Raw genomic sequence first — 20,673 nt, 5'->3', positions numbered from 1 at the left:
GCTCTACGAATAAACTCGCCTTGCCTCAAACGGATCCCTGTGAAAGCTTTAACAGCGTCTGGCGTTTGAAATGGTCACCGAAGCAGCAGCCAACAGTATAAACGCGCCATTTCAAAGATGGCTGCTTTTATATCCAGAACATCCTGTTGCTGACTGATGCTTCTTGCCAGATTGACCTTTTCTGTATTGTCGATCTGACAATTTTGCATTATTTTTAGTATGTTTTGGTCTACTTTTCAGTGATGAAAATGACCTAAAAAAGACGACTAAACTCGGTTTAAATTGTACTGAGAATAGAAGAAGATAATAACAGTCACATTTCTCCATGCAGCACTTCTGCATAGTTGATTAGAACCTACTTCCTCATGAGAATAAGAGGTTTCTGATCTCCAGACGTCAGGTTCATGTGATCAGATTTCTTTTTGACAAACTGCTGCTGGAGTTTGTTTTGGTGTCACGCCTCTGATCTGAATGTTCTGCACAACAATGATGCCTGAAGCAGGGACCTACTTTCTGACAGCTTAAACAATGAGCCACAACAAAAGATTTAGCCTGCAGATCATGATGAGCTGAGGGGAAAACTATCATTCCCCTATTCGTGATGCGTTTACGGTCAGTTGGATTTTCTACACACGACGGAGGGCAGTCTCTGCCGTATGATTCCGTGATATAAAATCTAATCTTGCTTTCCATTCTTGTTCTACCTCTGTGGCCTTGCTGGTGTCCCATACTTATATATATATATATACACACGAACAGGCCAGATTGCTCATGTAGCTTTGATTCTCACGCTGCTCCACACTCCAGATTCACATCTAACAAGAACTGATGTCTCGTGGGTTGGGTGGGAGACAGAAACCATCTCTAACGCCGTCCTCTGCAGAAATAGCTTCTTGATTTTTACTCAAATGACCTGTTGAGGCTTCCGTTAAGAAACAGTCTTTTATTCAGTGTACTCAGTTGTGATGAGACACACAACATGAGACTGTGAGTGTGTGGTGTTGTTGTGCTGCTGTTTATGTAGATGCAGAGTCTTGTTTTCACTGCAGTGTAAAGTGTAAAGTCTTAAGTGTAAAGCCCAGAAGCTCATGCTATGTCATCACGTTTTGTTTAAGCCACGCCCAGTTTTTGTAGATATGGCGTAGGTTACAAGTTCATTCCTCCATGACAGAAGAAATGAGTGTGCTGGTGTCAAATAAATACGCTAAAAGAAGCTAAAGAATATCTTTTGCCTCCATCGGCTTATTCTACGAGTTCAGCGCGAGTAAAAGCTGCAAAAAAAGTGTTTTCTTCTTGTTTTTTTGCCTTCATCCTGTCATGTCTTGTTTTGGGTTTCGTTTTCAGGTTTTAGGTTTATTTTTACACAGTAGTTTTTTGCCATGTTTTTAGGTTCATTCAAGTCACCTGTCTTTGTTTTTATTGCTGCACTTCATCCCCAATCACCTCCCGGCAGTATTTAGTTTCCAGGTTTCCCCCAGTCACGGTCCAGATCCTGACCACCGCCATCCATGATGGAGTCACACGTGTGAATAAGGTTTATTAATGTCAGGTTTGTCCCGGCTCAGCAGCGCCTTTTGTTTGTTAACCTTTTGTCTGAATAAATCAAGTTTTATTTTATATATCTGCATCCGGGTCCTCCTTCTACACCAACCCTGACACACACACACAAAACAAATGAGCGTCTCATGTTCTTTCTTCTTTGACAAGTTCGATTCAGGCGCTATTGTCTGTTTATTTAGCATTAAATCATAAAGATGATTGTCCATTTCTCCCTTCTGTTCCCTTAAAACTTCTAACGAAACAGCATCCACGACCACAGATTCCTTCTCTTTCTGCTTCGCCCCCTTCTGAGTCATCTTCAACTTGCCTCACTTCAGCAAAGTGATTCAATCAATTTCTACATATTTTACTGCAACTTGAAGTAACTGTGACAGCTTATTGATCCACATAAGAACAGTTTTTTAGTTTTTAAAAGGATTCTGAATTAATTCAGAAACTTTTAAACAAAAAAAATCAGTTTTAAGCCCATTTTGTGTAACTTAATTCCAGCTTGCCTCTTCTCTGCCAGCTTGGCAGCTTTCTTATTGATTATGTCGGCGCAGTAGCATGACAGTCGCTGCTGGAGTGGGTAATTTGATCAATATTGTCTGTGTTTCGCTCACAAACTATCTTACACACACTAAATGAATGCATGATTGTATAGTCGAGGAGCTTTTACTGACAACTGAGTGTTTCTGCAAGCAAATTAAAACTGACTCGTGATTTATTTATTATTTTTACCCAACCAAGTTAATTAGCAACCACTCTGGAAGAAACTGGTCAGTTTGATCGATTTGGTATTTATGAACCAACAGTTGGATAATAATTAATCAACAGCATCTCATTCTAATCTCCAGTAACCTCCTTTAGGAATGAAAGTGGTTAATAAAGATGATTCAATGATGGAGTTCCTCCTCACTAAAAACTCATTCGCATTCTAATAAACCGTGAGAAAGACTTGAGCCATTCAATGGAGGAAATAACTACTTCCTTTGCTTAATTACTTAAGTTACATCCTCATTTGCTTCTTAATAACTAAATAAATGTTCTGCAAGTCTAGATTCAGCACTTAGGTTCAGCTTTGATGCGAGCTGTGGCCGACACCAGCTCCCCTGCCATCAGCAGCAAATCCAGATGTTTTCCTCTAACTGCCAGATGTTTGCAGCCAGCGTCTGCTTACCTTTGGTACTGGATAGATTCACTCTTCTTGGGACAGTTTAATTACACACAGAGTTATTCATTAGCTTCAACCGTCCATCTCCTACATCCACATTATCTTGTCAATGTTTTAAAAACGGTCTTTTTCCGTCAATTGAAGTGAGTTCCCTGAACATCTAATAGCAGATGATGTGTACACAGGTGGAGAAGAGACATAAAGAAGGCTTTTTATGGGAACAAATGATGTGTCTTTGTGACAAAGTGCCTAAAGATCCAATTTAAAATGTCTTCTTTGCTAAGTTGTCTGTTCTGTGTCGACACAACACTGGTTCATCCCTTGAGTTAGGAGCCTTTTTCCTGCCTGAATGGGTTCAAAGGTCAGAGTTAAGTGGCTGAACAAAGAAAAACTGAGCTGAAAATGAGCGAAAAAGCAGAAAATGTCCAAAGAAAAACTCTGAAAGACCTTCAGAAAGCTGTCCTCCACTTGTCCAGTTTCCTCAAATGTTTTAAGGACACACTGCACACCATGCTGAGATATGCCAAGTTTTCAGCTAATAGCTCTTTGGGAATCACCTTGTTGCTGCAGAAATCCTATTTTCTGTCTGTCAAACTGTGTTTTCTTTGCTGTTTTTCATAGATGCAGCTAAAGAAATGTGAACAAATGATGTGTCTTTGTGACAGGCTGCTAGTACCCAAGTTCCCTAAAAGGTAAAAGTTAAAATGGCTTCTAGGGTAACCGCAAAAAATGAAATATCGCGATATTAAGAAGCCCACCGCCATCACCGCACGTGACCTGATCTCGATCTTCAGGAATAGTTCTCCAGGCTTCTTGAAGGACATCCCAAAGCTCACCTTTGGATGCTGTCCGGGAACATTTGCATGACATGAAGAGGTGGTTTTGGAGTAAGATATCGTGTGAAGGTTCTGGACACAGCTTTGGATTATTGCACCCGGAGAAAGCATCTTCAGACATTTAAAGGCTGGCTATGTGGCATTGATTTAAAAAGTTTCTATTTGCCTCGGTGTGTTAAAGTTTAAACCTTTAACGCTCATTATCTCAGAGCTACAGTGAACCCAGCTGGAACCTTGTAATTACAAAGCTATGGCGTGTAATTCTCTCCCTCACACTGTCTCATCATTTCCTCATCATTTCCCTGCTGACTGAGCGCCAGGACGGCATCCACACAACACAATTTAGACAAACATGAATGAGTGCATCGGCGCAGAAAAGGTTTGGACGGAAAGCGTTGATAGGCTGAGATCCTGAAATAAATACAAAAAGAATGAGACATTCTTTCATCAGCACCCAGTGCATGTTGTGTCTGAAGCAGACTTATTGTAAGGCTGCCTTTCTGTTCCCCAGAGTACTGAACATGGGGCCTTTCAGCTCAACCTCAGTGCCTCGCAGACCTGTTAAAAGCTGCAGGGAGATATGAAACCACATGACATTTCCTCTGTTGAATTACCCAGAAGTATCTGGGCATATATCCACACTGTTCCAAGACGTTGGATATATGATTTCAGCTGAAAGCAGAGGGAAGATGAACTGTTTGCAGGAATCCTATCGCCTGCCTGGTGGCTCTCAGTTCTGCGGCAGTTCAGGATCAACCTTCTGTCCAAGTGGGTTCACTCAGGCTCAGTTGGACTGAGGTGGGATTGCTCTGGGATTGGTCTTCTCCAGCATCTGTATTCATAGAAAAACAATCCATCACACAAACCGGTAATTATGAATATCTGCAGAGAGCATCTAACAGCTTCTTCAATGTGGATCCAGACATTTGGAGCTAAAAAAGTCTGAGAAGATGAAGGTAACAGCCAGTACTTTAACCTGAAGTTTCACATTAGACTGTTTCATGGAGCGAGCTCAATGTTTTTCACATTGTGTTCCTTGGTTTTACAGATTTCTCATAATTGTGAATAAGTGAGAGCCAAGCATAACAGGGAGGCTGTTCAGATGGAACATTTTAATGTGCGTCTTCAAAAAAGTGCAAGAATGTACAGATCGTTTGCTTTTTCCCTGGCAGCGGATGACAGTTGCACCACTTTAGGTTTGCTCTTCTAAGAAGACCCAGATGCTGCCTTTGTTTGCTGCCTCTCATTTGTAATCCTTTCATTTCTTCTTTTTTAGGGTTTTTTTTGCTCTGAAGATACAGAGTTTAAGAATTTAAGAAAAAAAAGCTATTTCTTTGCTGTTGCTTTCATTACGTCAGCATATTAAAATGTTAATTTCTTCCTTTGTCTGCTTTGGTCCAGACAAGGAAACTAAATTACAAGCAATAACTTACTGAGAGTCTTGTTTTTTCTCTGAATAGAAGATATTTTTCAAAGTGTAAAGATGGTCCTGAGAGGAAGAATTCAAGCTGCTCCCTTTTCTTTCTCCTGTTCCTCTGTCATCATTCAGAATTGATTAGTTCATGTAAGTTTTTAAATGGATTCGCTCACCTGCTTCTCAGGCCGAGAACGAATAGACGGAAAATAAATAGTCATATTTCAGGCCTGTGTTAGACAATATGTCAACTTTTTCAAATTGCTATGTTTTACCTTTGAGTGATTGCTCAATAATTTGTTAAAAACAGAAAATCTTATTGACTTTTGCTCAAGGAAATAGAAAAAAGTAAAATAAGCTTTCTCTTGCTTTTCTCAAATTTCAGTCTCAGGACAACTGAATGAAATGAAATGTCACGTCATACATCCAAATCCATCATCAGTTCCTTTCTAACCGCATATGTTGTAGTTTTAACGGTTCAAACTCTTGGTGGCAGCTTATTTGTAGATTAGCTCAAACCAGACTTTCAGTGAGAGGAAATTAACTGCAGGGCAGTTGTGTCATATATTACATCTTAAAGTCCTTTCGGCCAAAACTTTCCAGAAGTTGACATGCTCATGGTCCCAGTTCTCCACGTGTGTAGGATCAATAAGGAGGTCTTCACCTGGAACCTGGTGTGGATCCCGATGGTCACCCAGAGATTCCAGGCTTAAAGGGGAACTCCTGTATTTTTAAACCTTATTTCTGGCATGAAATACGTTCATCTGCTCACCGAGAACAGATTGGTGAAAGTCTGCGTCCTTCGGAAGATATTTAGATAACTGGAGATCCATATAACGGAGTGAACGGGGCTTAGAGGATGCAGCCTCTAAATAAGGCTTTATCTGTCTTTATTTCACCAATACTTTAAGAAGAATGAATGAATGAACGTGTGCTATAGCTCTGTTAGCTCATAGCTGCTGTTATGTGGCTACTTGCAGCTATAGGAGAGCTAACGGAGGGATTTCTACACAGGCACTCTACTGGGACCACTTCATCCACACGCCCCCCTGCAGCACAGTTTATTCACTCCGTGCTCTGTGACAGTCGGCTAACTTCACACAGAGTTTGCTGCTGATAGTTTTGTGCAACATGGCAGCTTATTTATCAGATTTTGACAACGTGAACGACGACTTTGAGTAAAATGGACGTTCTTACCGGAGTGAATGAGCTGTGCTGCAGCCCTGCTGTGGATGAAGTGGTCCCAGTAGAGTGCCTGTGTAGAAATCCCTCCGTTAGCTCTCCTATAGCTGCAAGAAGCCCCGTTCACTCCGTTATATGGATCTCCAGTTATCTAAATATCTTCTGAAGGACGCCGACTTTCACCAAACTGTTCTCGGTGAGCAGATGAACGTATTTCATGTCAGAAATAAGGTTTAAAAATACCTTTAATAGCCACTTATGGCCACTTTCTGGTAATCAAACCTCCCCCTCTGGATTAATGGATTAGTCTGATGAATCGGTGGCATGTTTTTACGACGTTCATGTGAAAATGAAGGATATTCACAGAGCTTTTCTAAACCCAGTTACTTTAATGGTAATCTGACATTTCAGTACTCTATGGTAAGAATGATCAGCTTTTGATGAATCCTGATGTTTCCTCTATAATCCTGTATTCCACTAAGATCGATGGACTGTTGCAGCTCTTTCTAAGCCCAAAGTACACAACGGCTGTTTTATAACAGACATAAATCTGCAGGTTTCAGTCTCTCGTATTCCAAACTCAAACTGAAACTTGTGATTGACACGAGAGGAACATTGTCTGGCTTGTATTTGTCAGAAGTGCAGACGGGTCAACCTGATGTTGAGACAAACTCCTTGTGAAAAGTTCACTGTGGGAAAGGATGTAATTCAACCTGAGTTTCATTCCCCAAGGAGGCCGACTCCCTGAGTGTTCCTTCTGAGTGAGATAAGGGGGGGAGACGGGGGCGACATGAACACACTGAGGTGATCCAACTCGACTGAAGTTTACCCTCTTCATGCTTGGTGACATTCGGCAAGCGAGAGTGGAGCTGACATTTGACCGCTTGGCCTTGTGTCTCAGACAAGAGCGAAGCAGAACATTGTGGAGTCGAGCCGGCTTCAATTATTGATTTCTGGAGAGATTGTAAATCAGCGCAGCAGCCAAGATTCGCTTTGAACAGAAAGGCTAAAATGTGGAGCCATTCTTTAGCTTGTAGATGAAGGATTGCGGCATTGTTGAAGTTAGCTTCCCTTTAAAACATGCTTTTAAAAGGTTATTGTAAAGGTTGAAATGATCCTTCAACTCAATATTCATTTAAATTTAATAATACTTGATTTGATAATAATTATTTTGCTGCAGTATTATTATTAAAGATGTGCTAATGTTATCGATGGATAACAAAATAAAATATTAATCCGCTGCCAAATCCGCTCTTTCTGCACTTCCTTCTATGCCTGCACCCTATCTCTACTCTGTCCCCTCTGACAGAGTCGGACTCCTGGGTTCCTTCTATGGAGCTTATTGTTATCTTTTTATAAAGCTGTTATATCTTCATTTGTAAGTCGCTTTGGATAAAAGCGTCTGATAAATACATGAACATAAACATGTTGAAAGTTGAAGTGTAGCAGAGAGGAAGGTGTGGAGGAAGTCTTCAGAGGTCGCCATCAATGAGTTGGGATGCTTGGCAACAACTTAGCACAAAATGTCATGAATAGCATTGGCAGGTAACACAGGTGAACGCCATCTGTAGACAACATGGGCGGGAATCCACCGCCAGCAGTTCAACATCTGCACTCTCCTCCAGCCTGTTTAACGGGTTTAACCCGCTTTTACCTTTTTTCTCCATTTTTGGTCCTGCTCTGCATCCTAGACTCAACTCATCTTGATTTGGGGTCTTGTTGCCATGGTTATGCATCATAAAAGAGGTGAAGAAAATGCCAGCTACCTGTGGAAGTCCTTCCAGCAGCATAGCGTCCAAACCAGCACGGAAAAAAAACTCCAGAGAAGATGCAAAGAAAGACCAGAGCTACTGGAAGTAGCTGCTCAGATCTCTTCATAATACTGAGGAGCACACACTTTTCTTCCCAAACGTGTGCTGGGCAGAAGTCTTGGGGAGGTTGTGGATGATGCCTGATAAGAAAAACAGAACTCTGAACAATTATTGACAATTTACAAAGAGACAGCATACAGTTTTGACATAAATGCTATTATTGGATGTGCCATACTAGATTTTAAGTCCCTCGGCGGGTCAATGAACACAAAAGGCTGTTGTGCTTCTGTTACTTCTGTAAGAACAGAGGGAAGGTAGGTCTCCAGCAGCAAACTGATCAGTCTGCATCAGTTCTGCTGACACCCAAAGCTGGACAGAAGCTGGAAACACCGAACCTCATGTGAGCAAATGTGAATCATTTGTCCTTTAAATTAAAATGGAGCAAATACTGAAAACGATCGCTTTGATCGTACAGATACATTAGCTTGGGATTCTAAATTGACCGCAGATATGGGCGTGAGCTGACTCTGCTGGTTCAGTGATGGACTGGAGACATTTCTCAGGGTGTCGCCCGCCTCTCGTCTGTCAGCTGGGATTTGGCCACAGCCGTAAATGGCAGTGAATTGGATTAGGTGGGTACAGAGAGCGGATGGGCGGAGGGATGGCTGACCGCAAAACTGCAAATTGAAATGAGACAACTGAGTTATTAGAAAGTTCAGTCCATAAATCAGGATGAGTGTGTCCGAGCTGATGAGGGAGGTCCGTCTGTGTCCACATCTCATTACTAAGCCCAGATCTCATCAAGAGATGTGAGATTCAAGCAGTGAAAAGTTTAAAACTATTAAATCAATTCCAACGCATGCCGAGTTCCTTTTTGTGCAGAAGCATTACGGCACTCCAGGGCTATTGCTTTGGAGCTCCAACCTGCTCTAATTTCCTGGTCAGGATTGGTGACCTCTCCTGCTCTTTTTAGAGGGAATCCTTCGTCCTTTTAGCTTTTAATATTCAGCTTGTTCATTCTCCAGTGGGAGGACCGATGAGAGAACTTCTTTAACCGCTGATGCATTTAATTTATCTTTATCTAGATCCCCTATCCCTTTCAATTTTAGATAAAGTCTGTCCTGTTAAAACAAGACCAGCTCCTCTTCTTCTTCTACTCCAATAAATGACAGTATTCGCTGTTTAAAGCTTTCTAATCGAAGTCTGACACTTGTGAGGGAAGTTTACACATTTATCTAATTCCCTTAAAATATCTTTTAGCTTCAGTTCAGTTAGAGATGTGAGGGCTGTGTATTTTTCTAACCTGGTTTCATAGAACAGTGGTAATCCTCAGAAGAGGTGTGGCTAAGCATCTTACAGCTGTTATGGACAAATACAGATTTCCCATTTTTAATCTGGGCTCGTTCGACCGAAACGTCTCTTTTTTTATGCAAAGTGATGCAGGAGAATGTTGGACTTCTGCCTTCGATGCTGTTGTAGTACAGCTCCTCTTCCACTTCTCTTGCCTCCGGTGTGCCACAGGGTTCTGCTTTGGGGCCTTTATTGCTTTGGTTAAATCTGTTCCCTCTTCAGCACATTTTGTGCACGTTTAAGGACGTATCCTGTCACGGCTCTGCAGAAAACATTGAGTTGTGTTTATCTCTTTAAGTCCTAAGATGTTTATAGGCTACAGATCTTGCATAGATGCTTAGACTCTATTACAACAACTTATATTATTACAACTTTCTCCAACTCAAGAGAAAACAGTATGGATGCTCATGTCAAATCTCTGGTTTTCTCTTGTTTTTACCACTAAAGAAATGCTGCAAAGTTAAGCCTCAAACTGGAAATTATTATTCATGCTTTTATTTCATCACATCTGGATTATTGTAATTCTTTCGTTCACTTATGTGAATAAAAACTAACTCTTCTAAGTACCTGTTTGTTGCTAATTCATCTGCACTGGCTCCTTATCAACCTCAGAGTCCACTTTAAGATCCTGGTTTGGACTTTTAGAGCTCTGCACACTCATCAGAGGTATTTTAAGTCATGTGATCAGGGGCTGCTGGCTGTGCATCATACAAGGCTGAGAGCTAAAGAACAAATAGATAAAATTACCTAATCTATGGCTGTGAGACAGGAAATGAGAGCTTAGGGTCCAGAGAGGGGCTTCTCCACCTTTTTTGGCAGTAGAAATAAAGATCTAAAAAAAATCCTACATTTACGTTTTGCTTGTGGCGTATTTTTACAGAGTTTAGTTTTACTTTTACAGCAGCAAAACATCCCGATACTTCTTCAGGCTGCCGACTCTCTGCTTGTGTCGATATCCTCCTTGAAACTGGATCCTGGTTCAATCCAGATGGATTTTTTTTTCTTTCAGAGAAAAAAGTTTCAGATTTCCAACCACTTTTCAGGTTGGTTTTGAAAACCAGAGTCATAAGACATCTAAAAACATCTATTTTGCCTGCAGAATGAATAAATCTGGTACTTCATCTTTCTATAGTTGCTCTTTTCACCGCCTCCGAGTCCTTTGTTCAATACCACACAGTTTAAAATGAAGGCATCCTTCTGAAATGGCTGCATTAAGTGCAAAGAAAACTTCACAGTTTCTGTAGTTTACTTTCAACGCTCTTCTAAAGCAAATCATTAATTCGTAGTAACATGATTAATTCGTACATATATCAAGTAAACAAAGAAACTGGGCAGATTGAAAGCCTCCAGTTTCTTTAGCAACAGCACCTCCTTTTCACTTGTGTGTTAATGTGCATATTGAATGCTTCTAGTGTTTATGTTCTTGCTTTTGTTGATGCATAATTAGAATCTATCTGCATTGTGACTTTGCAAATGAAAAATGAAGGTGTGCAAACATTCATTTGGTGTAAATGGATGCATCTGATCATTTACATTGTGTGTGTGTGTGTGCATGTGTGCCATTGTTGACTTATTTCTGTGAATCTACTGATAAGCATGTGTGCAGGCAGCAGCTTCAGATGCATTCGACCTGTTTACATGTTGATTAATGAGTTGCTTGTTTAGCGATATGTGGCACAGATGTAGCAGGTTGTTATTCAACTCCGACTTAAAGCTTGAGTTGGAGACCAACGAAATGCTTCCTGTAGGATCTTTATAGTTCCAGCCCTTTATTTATCCACATCATGATCATATAGAGTCAAAGACACTTTACATTCAGAGGATGCTCTGTCGCCCCAGATCTGCTGCTGGGTCCAAGAGACTGCAGTAAGACATGTGGAGAGGAAGAGGCCTAGTTATGAGAGGCTTTATGAGTGAAAATAATGCATTTGACATGGATTGGTTAAGTTTCTTTAGTGAGTGTGATTCAGCAGGCGAGGGGCAGAGCTCTAAATTTACTGAAGTTTCTTAAAAATCTGGATATAATTAAAGATTTTAGTCAGAGAGACTAAAGGCAGCTCATGAACATCGTGGTGTCACAATCCATTTGGCAAAAGTATCTCTTGTTTTTCTTTAGGACAGCGCCCACATAACATGAAGGGAACCCTAACACTGAAACCCAAATTATGCGTGTCAATTCTTACCCTGACCATTCACAAGAAAAAGTGAAAGGACAGTGAAACGTTGTGACTAAACTCCATCCAACCCAGCACCTAACACCAAACCCACCATCCAACCCAGCACCAAACCCAGCACCAAACCCACCATCCAACCCAGCACCAAACCCAGCACCCAACCCAGCACCCAACCCACCATCCAACCCAGCACCAAACCCACCATCCAACCCAGCACCAAACCCACCATCCAACCCAGCACCCAGCACCCAACCCTGCACCCAACCCAACACCAAACCCACCATCCAACCCAGCACCAAACCCAGCACCCAACCCAACACCAAACCCACCATCCAACCCAGCACCCAACCCAGCACCCAACCCAGCACCAAACCCACCATCCAACCCAGCACCAAACCCACCACCCAACCCTGCACCAAACCCAGAACCCAACCCAGCACCAAACCCAGCACCAAACCCACCATCCAACCCAGCACCAAACCCAGCACCCAACCCAGCACCCAACCCACCATCCAACCCAGCACCAAACCCACCATCCAACCCAGCACCAAACCCACCATCCAACCCAGCACCCAACCCAGCACCCAGCACCCAACCCTGCACCCAACCCAGCACCAAACCCACCATCCAACCCAGCACCAAACCCAGCACCCAACCCAACACCAAACCCACCATCCAACCCAGCACCCAACCCAGCACCAAACCCACCATCCAACCCAGCACCCAACCCACCATCCAACCCAGCACCCAACCCAACACCAAACCCACCACCCAACCCAGCACCAAACCCTGCACCAAACCCAGCACCCAACCCAACACCAAACCCACCATCCAACCCTGCACCCAACCCAGCACCCAACCCAACACCAAACCCACCATCCAACCCAGCACCCAACCCAACACCAAACCCACCATCCAACCCAGCACCCAACCCAGCACCAAACCCACCATCCAACCCAGCACCAAACCCACCATCCAACCCAGCACCAAACCCAGCACCCAACCCAACACCAAACCCACCATCCAACCCTGCACCCAACCCAGCACCCAACCCAACACCAAACCCACCATCCAACCCAGCACCCAACCCAACACCAAACCCACCATCCAACCCAGCACCCAACCCAGCACCAAACCCACCATCCAACCCAGCACCCAACCCAGCACCAAACCCACCATCCAACCCTGCACCCAACCCAGCACCCAACCCAGCACCAAACCCAGCACCAAACCCACCATCCAACCCTGCACCCAACCCAGGGGGACGTCTCGGGACAGGGGAGCAGTGGAGAAAGTGCACGTTTGGAAGGTGATGAGTCCCATCTCACAGATAATGGTTTAAGCCAGAGGAGGGAAGCACTCGAGGTGCATAATGTGGTTAATGGTGCAGCAGTGAGGATGCTGAGGTAAACAGAGCCTGAGGAGAAGAGGGGGGTCACCGCTGACTCTGAGGGGGGAAGAGTTTAGTCTCACCGAAGATGACGTGTTTGCAGTGGGGAGGAAACAACATGTTCCAGTATTTTTGGAAACAAAAATAAATTGCTTTTGGCCTGCACATTTTTCACAATGTTTTTTTTTTTTAAGCATAGAGGTGCCAGAAGTTGATTATTTCTATGATTTGTGGCAATAGCTGGGAGGCAGTATTATAGGATTGGATGGGATCCGAAACACAAGCGGATTTTCTTGTTCTCATTGTGTGTTTTTGTTCCTGAGAGCAGGTTTTTAGGCTGGCAGAGCAGAATTAATGATGTGTAAAGCAGGTGGTTGTAGTGCTTTTTAAAGTAGTTTCAGTAGATATGACTGAAGTTTAGTCTTTCAAGCTGATGTTGACAGAATTTAAAGTGTAATTATACAAGAGTGCTGACTTTTACCGGGAGTTGATTAGGATTGGAAGATGGTGCGTCATCATAGTTTAGAGGATTGAAGGGATGAATAGACTGAGAGGGGGGGGGTTACTTACTAAAGATGCTGATAAAGCTGAGAGAGAAATTAATATGGGAAATGGGGAAAAATAACATTCTTTTTTACTTTAGTTCTGGATAGGGACGCTGCCGATGACATATTGAGGTTTATGCAGCGGAGTCAATGATTCTAAATGGAGTTCACAGGCAGGAAATCTTCTGCTGATCAGCGCTGGCGCAACGCAACTAAAGCGGTTGTTAAAAACTAAAAGCCATCAAGGGCATCCCCAGGATAATGCACAGCTTAATACTGGCAAGATGGCAGTAATTTAGTGGAAGGAAAGATAGACTGGTGGTTCTTCTAGAGCACATATGTCAAAGTCCGGTCCTGGAGGGCCGCTGTCCTGCAGGTTTTAGATGTTTCCCTGCTTCAACGCACCTGATTCAGATTAAATGGATCTCTTCGAAAGATTGTTAAGTTCTGCACAAGTCTGCTAATGATGCATTGATCTGAATCAGGTGTGTTGAAGCAGGGAAACATCTAAAACCTGCCGGACAGCGGCCCTCGAGGACCGGAGTTTGACATCCCTGTTCTAGAGGCTTCATTGATTATTCTTATTTATCTGTGAAAATACTTTAGAAACGATCCAGCTTGACAAATATCAGTTTACTTGATGCACTTGTAGCTATTGTTAAGCCTTATCTCAGGGAACCACGGCACAGCATAAATGTGACCCATTTTCCTCAACCCTCAAGCAACCCCCGGAGACATTATTTAGACTTTAACATGTTTATTTATAACTTAGATAAGAAATATAATGTCAGCTTGGAGATGGGACAAATAGACTCCAGGATGGGCCAAAGCAACAAATTAACAAAGCTATCTTCTAAAGGGAAGCTGGCCTGAACAACCACTTACCTCCCTGGGCTAACAAAACAGCAGAAAACTCAAGAAAATAATGTGGCAGCTCAACCCTACAAACTCCAAGATGCAGGTTTGTTCACATATCAAAAAAGACTCGAGATGAGTCGTCATCCCAGGTCGAAAAATCCCCTCTGAGCCCCAAAGATCAGGCCACGTTGGTACAAAGAAAGCCCCCTGCAGGACGAACCAGGTGATATGAGCAGAACTTAAAGGGTAACCTTACAGAAACTGACATGGCTGCGGCCTGCATGCTGATATGCATGCACTGTACTTCCCGTCATGTCGTGTGGATGCTGCCCAACAGAAAGCAGCAGGCTACGTCTTCTCTACAGCCACACGATTTAAAGCGATGGAATATAAAAACAACAAGAAGACGAATGTATTTGTCAGATCCTGCTCCAGTAAAAAGAAGGAGAAAGGAAACTGTAGGACGACTGCAATGACCAAATTTAAATAACAGAGGAGTATATTAAATGAACTAAAGACCTGTGTGATAAAGAGTTAAAGCTTTTCTTCAGTGTTGTGCTTTTGCAGCATTTAAGCTGCTGCAAAGTGTCGTCTTCTACTGCTGGATGTTTAATTAATGCAATCATCTAAAAGCTGCTTTTGACAGCATCTCTAAGCTAAAAAAAACAAAAAGTATAACAATATATACGACATGTAAGCAGCTCACGAACGATCAACTTCATTCAGTTCAGCACTGCAGGCTCAGTTTTACTTTCTGGTTCCGAATCAATAACCAGAAAAGGATGAAACAGACCATTGTTTTGGTTTCCCATTCAGAACAAAAACGTTAATGAACTCAATCAACTGAAAAATACTTTAACGATTACAGCAGCATAAAGAATCAATAAATGTTAATTGTTGTTAGTCTATCGCTGAATGCAGGGCTGAAGAAGCCTCTTACTGAACACACCTAATCAATATTATCAATTAGAGAGGTGTCCAACGTTATCCATCATCTTTACAAACGTTATTCTTTGCACAATCAATTCTGTGGGTTTCCAGAACAGTCTTTAGCACAGAGCCAGGCTTCTAAGCATAGGAATGAGTGAATTCATCATCACGGCCTGCTTTTTAGCTCCACTTCAGGAGGCTGCAGCAATGAAAAAGGGTGCTTAAACTCAGGCTCACCAGGGAAAAGGAACAGAACCCCAGGCCTAGATTCAAATTAAAATATATTAAGTGGAATTTATTCAATGCAATGCCCATGGAAGCACTCGACTCACAGTTTAGCACAGCAAGAAAAAGGCTTTTTTTGGCTGTTTGACAGTTTTTCTCATCTTATTGTTGTCACAGAGATCAGTTCTTAGATACTCTCTTTTAAAAAGAGACGTCCCCAATCTGCCAGCAGCTGTGAAGCATTATCATTCAAGCAGGTAGTAAAATTAATGCTGCAATTCACAGTTTTCAGGGGATGAAGAGAGGAAAAATGCTGCATGGTGGTGAATTAACATAAAACCTTCAAAGTGCCTCCCTTTTTTCAAACAAGTGCTAAGTGGTGCTAAAACAAATCCACGCTGAACTGAAAGCAAACTGAAAGCAAATTGAAGTTATCATTAGAATAGAATCTTTAGTGATTAATACAACGAAAGTGGAGACGCTGCTCCTCATGATGCACAGCAACACTCCACATAAATACTAAAAGTCTCACATCCAACACTGAGTGCAAATCAGCTCTGCAACCAGCAGCAGTAAAGTGCAACAAGAGAATAAAAAGATAATATGCACGAACTCCAGGGGTTACTGAACGTTTAGAGCAGCGATGGCCTGCGGGAAGAAGCTGTTTCTCAATCTGGACGCTTGAGTGTTGATGGACCGATGGCGGGTGCCTGAGGGCAGCAGCTGAAACGGTTCACGTGTGGAGTCTTTGGAGATGGTGAGCGGTGGCAGGAAAGGGAGCAGCCGATGCCTTCCTGCATACCAAACTGTGACGTTTAGATGTTTCACTGGCTGAGAAGGTCTCCTCCTCAGCAGCCTGAATCATGAAGCCAGACACAGTTAGCGCATAAATACAGTTAGCTAGCTGGATGTTCTTGTGACCTTCTTTTCATAACAATGTGTTGTGAGGGGAGGTTATATCCTATCACATTAATGAAGCCTTTTTCTTTTCCTAAGGTGCCTTTTTACTGCACAAATCATTATTAAACAGGTTTGAGAAGCCATCTCAATGGTAACAGCCACTTGCATAGAGGCAGTGCCTTAGATTCACAGTTCAAAGTGGAAAAGAGTGAACATTAAGCTGGATATATGCTAGCTTAGATTTAGCAAAGAGAGTTGTAATGGTAACAGCCACTTGCATAGAGGCAGTGCCTTAGATTCACAGTTCAAAGTGGAAAAGAGTGAACATTAAGCTGGATATATGCTAGCTTAGATTTAGCAAAGAGAGTTGTAATGGTAACAGCCACTTGCATAGAGGCAGTGCCTTAGATTCACAGTTCAAAGTGGAAAAGAGTGAACATTAAGCTGGATATATGAGTGCTTTATACCTTTTCATTAGATTCAGCAGTCTGGCCAAGATGGACTTCATTAATCCAGGCAGCTGCAGCATTCATAAACACTCATGCACATAGTGAAATGCAGCACAGATATCGCATCTTTTAACAGGCCAGGGGAGATGTCTGTTCTGGTTGACTCATTGCCATGTTCTTAAACCCCATTAAAACACTGATAGCATCTCTGTGGTTCTGAGAGGAGAGGACTGCAGGCCAGCTGGCAGCATCTCTACCTTTTTGTCTGTAACACTAAAGACTTTTGGGTTCTGGGACAGTATTGGTTACCTTGCTTTGTGCTGCTTCAGTTCCTTACATGCAGCTCAACGGTGGCTGTGCAGCAGAGTATCATGCAACCTGATTTAAAGTGTGACAACTTGTGCTTATAGTATGGAGAGTAAGCAGGGATGGGACAGCCGTGCACCCTGATGTGCAGGGAATGGTAAAGGGTCTTAATACATGTAGAGCTTTAACAGACTCATTTATATAGACCAAAAGTATCAGCCAAGGCACACTTCAGGGACCTCGTGGGTTTACTCAGTACACACTGACGTGTGCACTAGATAAACTTGAGATAAAAACACAGAGTATTGAATGGCCACAGTTAATGAATGCTATTCTCAGCCAGCATGTGTTCCACAGTAGGTTTCCTGCCACTTTCAAAGGGAAAACTTTCAATCTGAGTAATTAACCTAATTAGACTCTCATCTCTATAGCATTATGTTGTCCTGCAGTTAATCTTCTGGTCCTCTGTGGGTGGAGGATTAGATTGGACTGACTGTGTCTTCCACAGACAGGAAATACAGCACATTAAGTGGTTTGGTTGAGTTTATAACAGGAAGTAAGTTTAGGGCAACAGACTCTGTGAATGTCTCTGACTTATGGCTAAAGCGGAGGGTTCTGCTGGGGGTGATATTACTTTGAAGGGTCGGCCTGAGCAGCCGCCCCACAAGGCTGCACTGAAAGGACCTAAGAGTTATGATCTGGGGCAAGGTGCAGGCACCAGTTTTTTTGTATTTGACCATGGGATACCTGGATGAGATGGTGGGGAGGTGCAAAGTCAATGAGCTTTGAAAATCAAGGCTTGCATTTATTCCTCCATCCATTTTCTTCTGCTTTATGAGGTCAGGTTGCCGAGGCAACAGTTCCAGGAGGCAAACTTCCCCCTCCCCAGAGACACTCCTCCTGGGGGATCCTGAGGTTTTCCCAGACCAAAGGGGGAATATATTCCCTCCAGCCCATTCTCACCTCATTAAACTCTTAATCCGTGCTGTAGCTGCCACTGTACCAAGGCCATCTCATTTGTTCTGATGGTTAAAAGCAGAATCTGTGGCTGTCTGCACACTGCAGTTGCACTATTGTGTTGCCACTGTTCCCCTTCGATTGTTTATAGAAACCAAACAAAGGGGCTCAGTGCTGCAACATGTTCTTCTGAACAGAAAGCTGCTTTTTTTTTTTTAAATCAGCTGAAAGACAACAGCATCGTTGGTTTGCCTGGTGTGTTCCTGCACGCATACACTCAGTTTGGCTCTGTTACCAACTCAGAAACATGTCAGCTCGGCATTAAAGGGGAACTCCGCTATTTTTAAACCTGGACCTTATTTCTGGCATGAAATACGTTCATCTGCTCACCAAGAACAGTTTGGTGAAAGTCGGCGTCCTTCAGAAGATATTTAGATAACTGGAGATCCATATAACGGAGTGAACGGGGCTTAGAGCCTCTAAATAAGGCATTATCTGTCTTTATTTCACCAATACTTTAAGAAGAATGAATGAATGAACGTGTGCTATAGCTCCGTTAGCTCATAGCTCTGTTAGCTCATAGCTCTGTTAGCTCATAGCTGCTGTTATGTGGCTACTTGCAGCTATAGGAGAGCTAACGGAGGGATTTCTACACAGGCACTCTACTGGGACCCCTTCATCCACACGCCCCCCTGCAGCACAGTTTATTCACTCCGGTAAGAACGTCCATCTTACTCAAAGTCGTCGTTCACGTTGTCAAAATCTGATAAATATCCTGCCATGTTGCACAAAACTATCAGCAGCAAACTCTGTGTGAAGTTAGCCGACTGTCACAGAGCACGGAGTGAATAAACTGTGCTGCAGGGGGGCGTGTGGATGAAGGGGTCCCAGTAGAGTGCCTGTGTAGAAATCCCTCCGTTAGCTCTCCTATAGCTGCAAGTAGCCACATAACAGCAGCTATGAGCTAACAGTGTTCCCCTTTAATTTTGACCCATCGTTCTTCCTCTATACTTACAAACGGGGGACTGATGCACATCAAAGGAGCATCAGTCCAGACTGGACTTCAAAGGTCAGTGTGAAGAGTAATGGCTTGTCTGAACCCAAAGAGCAGGACTGTGGAGCACAGTTCAAAGCTCTGTGTAACACCGCCGTCACGCTTGTCTCACTGTATGAGTCGATATTATGTGAGCGCTGCTTGAGGTGCGTTGGACTCGCTACGACCCAGTATGAGACATACTGTAGGGGTAGGACCATGAGAAGATGTACAAGAAGCAGGTTATTCATACACAAATTGTTTGATTGGCCCAAAAAGAGTGCACGATGCACCAGATGCTGCTGCATGAGATTTGGTGCATTCTGCTATTTGCAAAGTCTAGAGACAGGAATAAGAGACATTATTAATGGTAGCCTATCAGAAATAGAGTGATGATTATTAATGTAACAGGAAATGATTCAGGCTGCTGGTGTTGTCACTGAATAATGGATCACAGATTCCCTTCAGGCAGAAGTCATTATTTAGATTAAAAAAAGTAAGTAAAAGGCAGTTTTTTCCATTCTGAAATGGTTTAGGCTGAGCTGATTCACCCATTTTACCTGCCAGAAACCAAAGCCCCCCCACACAAACATAACTGCAAACCTAGTCTGAAACAATCGAATCTCTCAGGACCACAAGACCAGAAGCTGATAATCAGTGCGAAGAGGAAGCTGAGACTTAAATAACTGCTGCAACAACAACCAAAGACGAGAGCTTCCAGACTCGTGATTCCCTCCAAGCACACGGTGTCTCAGAGGACTCTGTCGATGACAGCAGAGACATAAAGGGGACGAATCTTGTGAGAATGAAATCTGTCGCAGATGAGTCTGTTTAGTGTTTAAAGATGCTAAAGCATCAGATCCCAGGACATCAAGAGGAACATTTTGCTTCTGTCATGACTGGACGATAAAATCAGACCGCAGCTCTAAATTATAGCGGTGGTATTTTATATCTTACTGTTAGCAGTCAAGCTTTTACTGGAAGGGATCTCATAACTTTACAGCATGCTCTCAGTATTTCCCACATTAGCTTCTTTAGTTGAACATCACCTCTCTCAACCTCCTGTGCAGCGCTCATAAGTAGATTTATTCAGCTTTTATTTACACGTGAACAGATCATTGCTAAGAGCCCTCTCCTGTAAGAGTGCCGAGTTACTGGGAAGCGTTGAACTGTGCAGAGGAGGTGAAACTGAGGATGACGTCATGCGGCGTTTAACAGCTGTAACTGAGCACCTGTGCAGGACAGCTGCCTTCTGATAATAGTTTGAGACGCAGAGAGGGTGATTTGGCACAAGTTTAGACATTGTGAAACTGGCACAATTATGGCTCTTTGACTCACAGATTTTCTCCAAATTGAAGTCGGTGACTTTTAGCTCCGAAAACTTTGGGTCTGATTATGCTCCACTTTTTTTTAAACTCCCACTCCGAAGCGCTTATGAAAACTGGTTCTCCAGCACATCAAAGACAACCCCCCAAGCCAGCATAGACCCTGACCAGTTGGCATTAAGAGCCAACAAATTCACATTCCTCTCATGTCTCCTCGCACCTTGAGAATCACACCTCCCACATCAGAGTGCTGTGCGCTCATTTGCCATCTCCAT

At 43.0% G+C, this 20,673-nt stretch overlaps 1 protein-coding gene and 1 pseudogene across 1 annotated transcript in view; both read left to right on the top strand.

Annotated features, from left to right (window-relative positions):
* Positions 1 to 20,673, top strand: part of LOC140312735 (endothelial PAS domain-containing protein 1-like) — a 486,153-nt gene that overhangs the window by 351,220 nt on the left and 114,260 nt on the right. The gene's annotated exons all lie outside the window — the stretch shown is intronic.
* LOC140313424 (uncharacterized) overlaps positions 1 to 20,673 on the top strand; it is a 39,671-nt pseudogene that overhangs the window by 18,653 nt on the left and 345 nt on the right.

Source organism: Leuresthes tenuis, unplaced genomic scaffold (genome assembly GCF_036924035.1).
Source record: "Leuresthes tenuis unplaced genomic scaffold, fLeuTen1.0.hap1 SCAF_8, whole genome shotgun sequence".
NCBI lineage: Eukaryota > Metazoa > Chordata > Actinopteri > Atheriniformes > Atherinopsidae > Leuresthes > Leuresthes tenuis.
This window is presented reverse-complemented; position numbering and strand designations above follow the sequence as displayed.